The sequence below is a fragment of the Adiantum capillus-veneris genome, chromosome 17 (assembly GCF_014529385.1).
Source record: "Adiantum capillus-veneris isolate H3 chromosome 17, ASM1452938v2, whole genome shotgun sequence".
In the NCBI taxonomy this organism is placed as follows: Eukaryota; Viridiplantae; Streptophyta; class Polypodiopsida; order Polypodiales; family Pteridaceae; genus Adiantum; species Adiantum capillus-veneris.
In genome coordinates this window covers 116,001,112-116,007,633 of record NC_140947.1, presented here as the reverse complement: position 1 = coordinate 116,007,633, position 6,522 = coordinate 116,001,112, and positions in this window count along the sequence as shown.

The following is a 6,522-nucleotide window of genomic DNA, read 5'->3' as shown; positions in this document are numbered from 1 at the left end:
GGTTCCGAGACCTCGACGGGGACCCAAGATAGTACAAACCAAGACCCAAACATAGCGGCTAGTGACTCTTCCTCTGACGACCATGTCATGGAAGGTTACCCAATTCCTAATCCTGATAGCTTAAGCCAAGACATGCATGCCATGGACCCACGGTGCGGGCCGAAAGTGCTTAGCCACTTGAAGGAAACCTTTAGTAGAGCCACTCGCTCTGAACATTGAGCTAATGATGTAAATGAGGGGGGTGGGAAAGTAAATTCGCCATTCATGACCAATGTAGAACCCATGCTCTTAGAGAGTGTGCACGTGAATGCTCCATTCACTGTACACCCTGACTCTTCGGAGCTATTCCCCTCCGAGGTCATATTACATGAAGGTAGAAGCCTTGCCGAAGTGCAGGGTGAAAGCATGTTAACTTGTCGCGCTTTTTGTGCCACTTAGCAGTTTCAAGTTAGCACATCTTCAAAAAGTTGGGCGTACGATGAATTTTTTACAAATAATATCAAAATTTGTCGGAGGTTGTACATTTGGATTCCTTGTTTCAAGTGCTTTCTATTGATATATCATATGTCATAGATCTTGGAGATGTAGCTCAAGTTATTGTACTAGTTAGCATATGTCAAAATTGTGCTAGTTAGCATTGTCCGGGACATGAAAAAGCATGACAGGTTAACATGATTTCACCCTGCAATAAGTTGAGCGGTATAGCATTGCGGCTAGGGAAAAGGAAATCGAGAGCTTACGCAAGGTGGAGCAACGAAAAGAGTTAAAAGCAAAAGCCCCTATGTAAATATACTTGCTAGGAGAGAAATTGAGTTCGCCTGACTTGGCAACCACTAAGGGCCAACCCATAGAGAGCAACATTGCATCCAGCTCAAAGGACACCCCTAGCACCTCAATCCTAGAGGGAGCGTTCTTAAATGAGAATTGGGAGTAAGAACTACAAACAGAAACTCTAATCAACCTATACACAGGTCACACCTATCACGTGGGTTGGTTAGATGTCCTAAAATTTACAATTGGTGCTACTAATATGGAGGATCAACAACAAAGAGATATGAGGTCATCCATAGGGTTATTGAGCTAGAGAGACAAAACAAGGGGATCCATATGCCTTCAATGGGTCTCATGAGATTCTTGGATACAGGGAAGCCTAAACAACCAACCTTATCGCAAATGGAGACTCCCTTGGTAAGTCTGATGGATCCTCCATATGTGGTTTTTCCAGGGGTCTTAGTGCAATATGAGCCTATGAGTGATAGATTTACTTTTCCAAGTGTAGCTCATCTTTCCCATGATGAAACCATAGCTACCATGCCTACCCCAATGATGGGCATGCCAAGAAACACGCCATGGACCTCATTTGTTAGTAAAGTACCGCTACATAGTAGCTCAATGCATGCAACATTACCTACAAGTGTGTACCAATCGTATACACCCATGGGTCCTCTTACTCATGTAGTCCCTACCCCTCCCTTTGTTTCAACAACCTATGCTCCACAACCACAACCATGGGACTATACCGGCTAGCATTAGCATGTCACATCCAACGTCTGCTATGCCTAGGGCCACACATATGAACTTTGGACCGCCACATGGCACAACACTATACCAAACATGGAACCCAAGGGCTTTCTATGCGCCAAGCCCAATGAAAATACCTACTCCACATGTAGTCTTTGGAGCGCCTTCACCCACGGTGCCTGCTCACTTAGGTGACATGGCTACATTTGCTCAAGCTATCAATCGATCTATTGTTGAGAATATGCGTAACACGTCTGATAGAGAACCTAGAAGTAAAGCAGTACAAATAGCCAAGCTCACACAAAAAAATAATGGAAACGGGGATGTGAGAAAGCATATCGAAGTGTTTGAACAAATATGTGATTCTCTAGGAGAACACAATGACCTGCATAAGAGTAATGCTTTAAGCCTAACCTTAAGTGGGAAGGCTGGGGATTGGTATGGAACCCTATGGGTGGAAGAAAGACAATTTACCCTACTCTTAGGAGACCGTTCTTAAAAGAATACATAACAGAGGGAGTGCTTTGGGGTGTAGCCTCTCAACTCTAGAAAGCCCAATCAAAGGAAGGAGAGTTGGTGAGAGACTTTATTAGTCGCTTGAAGCATTTGAATTCTCGTTTAATCCAAATGAGTGCTTCAATAATAATCAATTGCTTGATAGATTCATTAGGGGATTACGACATGAGGATATCTACAATGGACTAGTCATTAGAGGTATCACCACTTGGGAAGCAGTCACCACCAATGTGATCCAATTGGAGGATAATTTAATGATTCAAGGAGAAAGAGTGTCTGTTGAGCCTAAGTCTATTAGCTCGCAAGCATCGGGGCATCAGCCAATGACCCTAAAGACTATGGCTAAGGAGCGACAAACACACATAGGACACCAACGAGAGGCTAACCTTGGAGTCACACATCCATTCCACGTTGAAACCGACGAGGATTGGTTGGACTTTGACACACCTCTACAATATCCTATTAAGTTAAACAACACCTACAGAAAAGTGTTATATAACACCTTATTGGACATGGGTGCTAAATATAATTTGCTATCATATGGGGTGTGGTGTCAGTTAGGGAAGCCACCTCTATCTGAAAGTATTATCCAAGTCAAGGGTGTCAACAAGAAAAAAACTGTAGTTTTTGGAATCTGGCACAATTCTATCAATTATGACAATGGGGTTGTAGCTCAACACTTTTTGTTCATGCATGTTGGAACGGTAGATTGCAATATAAACCTAGGACGCACGTGGATGATAGCCACCAAATGCACTACTGATTGGGGGACAGGGGGTGTCACAACACAAAAACCAACTCTTAGCCCTGCCACTCAACCCATAGTCCCTGAGATATTGCCTCTTAAGGGAAAAAAACCCAAAACATTGCATGTCCAAGAGGTTGAACCATATGTCGCCATAGCCTAACTCTCTAGAGCTTCAACTGATGTAGTTGAAATAAAGCTTGCGACACACAAGAACCATCCCAATATAACAAAGAAAACATACAAGAGGGTCCCTAAAGCTTCTTTAGTGACCATAGCTAGTGCTAAAAGATAGGAGCCTGGTAAGAGACGCCCCACTCATCCCAAGAAATGTAAAGAAACGTTGCATTGGATTCCTAAAAAACTATTGGAAGCCCAAGGCTACTATGAAGGAAATGATCAAATCTGGGTGCCAAAACGTAAATTGTTCTCTTAATTGTCACATGGCCCATGTGAGCCTAATCATGCGGCTCCAAAACGAATTGAAGATCGCGGAAAGGAAAAAATCATGGAATGCTACACACCTACTTTAAAGCTAGTTTGGGTACCAAACAAAGAACGATTTGCTCCACCTAGCTCAGGAACAGGGAAGTCAAATGAAGCTTCTTGCTCTTATTGTAGTTCCTATACGAAAATAGAAGCTTTGACACAACCTCCATCTACCATTGTACATATCCATACAAACAAGGAAGAGTTTGCACCTCCCGTTGTAAGTTCACCACTTACAACAACATTGCAAATAAGATCATGGGAGAGTACCTTACCACCCTTGCAACTAGATGGAACGCATAGAGTGTTTGAAAACTATTGGTTAAAGCCTTCACCCGTAGCTAGTCTTGAGATAGTTTCTCAACCTATGGAAGAGGAACCTATGGAAGAGGCACGAAGTCTCCATTAATATATTGAAATTGTTATTTTAAAGCCTACAAAATGGGTTAAGAGTGTTTCTAGAAAGCGTGGATAGATCACTTTCAACCTTAAATTGAAGCCTCTCTTAAAAGTGTTACCCAAACTATGGACTAGTTTCAAACTTAGTTTGAAGCCTCCCTTACTATCTTGAAACCTTTATGATAGAGTCTGTCAGAAGGGGTTGAGAGTGTTTCTAGCAAGCAAGGACAAGTCAAGTTCATCCTTGAGTTGAATCCATTCTTGAGAGTGTTTCCCAACCAATGTTAGAGGCTTGAACTTAAGTTGGAGCTTCCCTTTTTTTCTTGAAATCTTTGGGTTTGAAAATGATCTAGCAAGCAAGGGTAACTCAAGTTCAACCTTAAACTCAAGTCACTCTTGAGACTCATTTCCAACCAAAGCAAGAGGAATGATTTTTTTTTTGAGCATTCCTTAATATCATGAAATACGAGCCTACAAGTTAGGTTTAATAGTGTTTCTAGCATGCATAGACAAGCCAAAGATTAACCTTAAACTCAAGAAATTCTTGAGACTACTCATTAGGAAAAATATGAACCCTCTAGGGGCCCTTTGGGATTAAGGTTAATTAGAGGCTAGCCAATAGGAAGAGGGTGGTGGACACACTCTATACCCTCAAAAAAGTAGGGGGACAAGGTAGCCTTACACCTCTTAATGGCATTTTACCTAGTGAGAAGGTAAGGGAGGTGGCTAAGGGAAAGGGAGCGGGGGGGGGGACCACTTTGACCTTTTTTCCCCCACTTTTTGGCCCGGATTTAAAAATACACTAAAAATTTCAAATTTTCAAAAATTTTCAAATCTCAAGTTTTCCCTCCTTCAAAGGTCCCCTAACCTATTTTCATGGTCAAAAAAGTATTTTTGACCTCCAAAAGTAAAAAACGTGCACTAAAAAATTCTCAAAAATTAATTTTTTTACAAAAAATTTTAAAACATCATTTTCCACCCTCCAAAGTCTTTCCAAACCTATTCTATAACTAAAAAGTGATTTTCTCTCTCTACGAACCCTTTTCTAAGCTCTCCATGGCTGCAACAACCACATGCACTCCCTATAGTCCAGCATTATCTCTTTACTAGCTTTCTCCCATCTCCATTGTAGCACCAAGCAAGCTTCTCCCCCATCTCTTCCCCTTGCCCACCACATAGTTCCACACCAAGCTAGCTCCTCTCCCTTCTCTCACCTCCATTAGAGCATGAAACAAGATTCTCCTCCTACTTTCATTCACTCGCACTACATGGAAACCTCTACTCCCGAAGGTGGAAAAGCATCAACTCACATGACTTGCATACCACAAGAACAGAAGGTGTGAATAGTGCATGGGCATTGCAAGGATTCATCTCCAACATAAAGATAGAATGGTGAGAAAACTACCCTTGTAGCTTACATTCAGACGTTAAGATCATCTCCGTCTTTAAGTTTATCATGTTGGAGGGAATTAACCTCTTTATGGCTTTCAATGTTTAGGCTTCACACCTCATAACATTGGGTGGTGCTGTTTTGTTGATGGCTTTGGTGTGCTATCTATAGTTTTGTAGCATGTGATTGAGTCTCACAATGTAAGTAAGTTGTGTTATCTATGGAGAGTCATCAAAGATTTTTCTTATAATTTATTCTTTGTATAGTTGTCACTAGATTATTAGAATGATATCATTTTGTATTTTATAACTTTGTGCTTACATAATTTGTTGTTTACTTATAGAGTCAACTTGTTTTGAGAGGACATGAGCAAGCAACCATGTGCAGAGATGGAAATCACCCTATTTTTGTTCCATGAGGAACCTTTCACTACCGTGTTAAAAGATTTTGATAAGAATAGTAGGATTTTTGTAGAATCTTGAACCAATAGGTACTCTCTAGGAGCTCTTAGAAAGACCATCCCTATAGTACTACTATCTTCCCTAGTGTCATAGACACACAAATACTCATTTATATGAATTTCTAGATGAGAAAGACAAATAATTGTAAGAGAAGCCTAACAGCAACAACATTGTCTGCATTTGTAATTATGTTTATGAGGCTGGATTCCTCTATAAATGTAATATAAATATTTCTTTTTGTTAAATGGTGTCACACTGAGTGAGAGTATTTAATTTAGATTACTGGAGTTTCATACAGATTTGAGAAATATTGTTGATTTTTATGGATATTCTGATTTTCCTGTAAGATGTTTGAAGTTTCAAGTCTTAATCATTCCACCATGAAGAAATTCATGCAGTATTTTGATTTCAGTTTAATCACTAATGGTTATTCTTATTAAGTGGATCATAACCTTTATCAAGATGTCCTCATTTGGGGATGTAATATACATCAATAGCAACATTTCAAAAGTTGAGAAAGCTAAATTTTGCTTTCCAAAATGTTATTGTTTCCATACTATGCCTATGCCAAGCTTGACTTAGAGAAATGACAACTTGAGATGGAGGTGTAGATATATAGGGGTGACTTATTATTGATTCTTGTTTCGTCATATATATTATAAAGCTTTTGACTTTCCACCTTTTTGAGTAGTGTTGACAAGCTTTTGGTATCAAACCTTATGAAATATCCCTATTCATTTGCTATTGGTAGCTATTTATTTGGTATTGCTAAAGATCATACCAATAGCTATCACCTTGTGAACTTAATTGTTGAATTGCGGATTTGATTTTTACTATGTAGCTCATTTGGATAGAGAAAAAGTAAACATAAATTATAGATACATGCATTGTGAACATAGAAGATATGTATCACTCGAACCTATATAATTGTTAATCAAGAAACCTTTGGTTGGATACTATAACAATAGGGGTCCCATGTGGTTTCAAATACCAAAGAAATG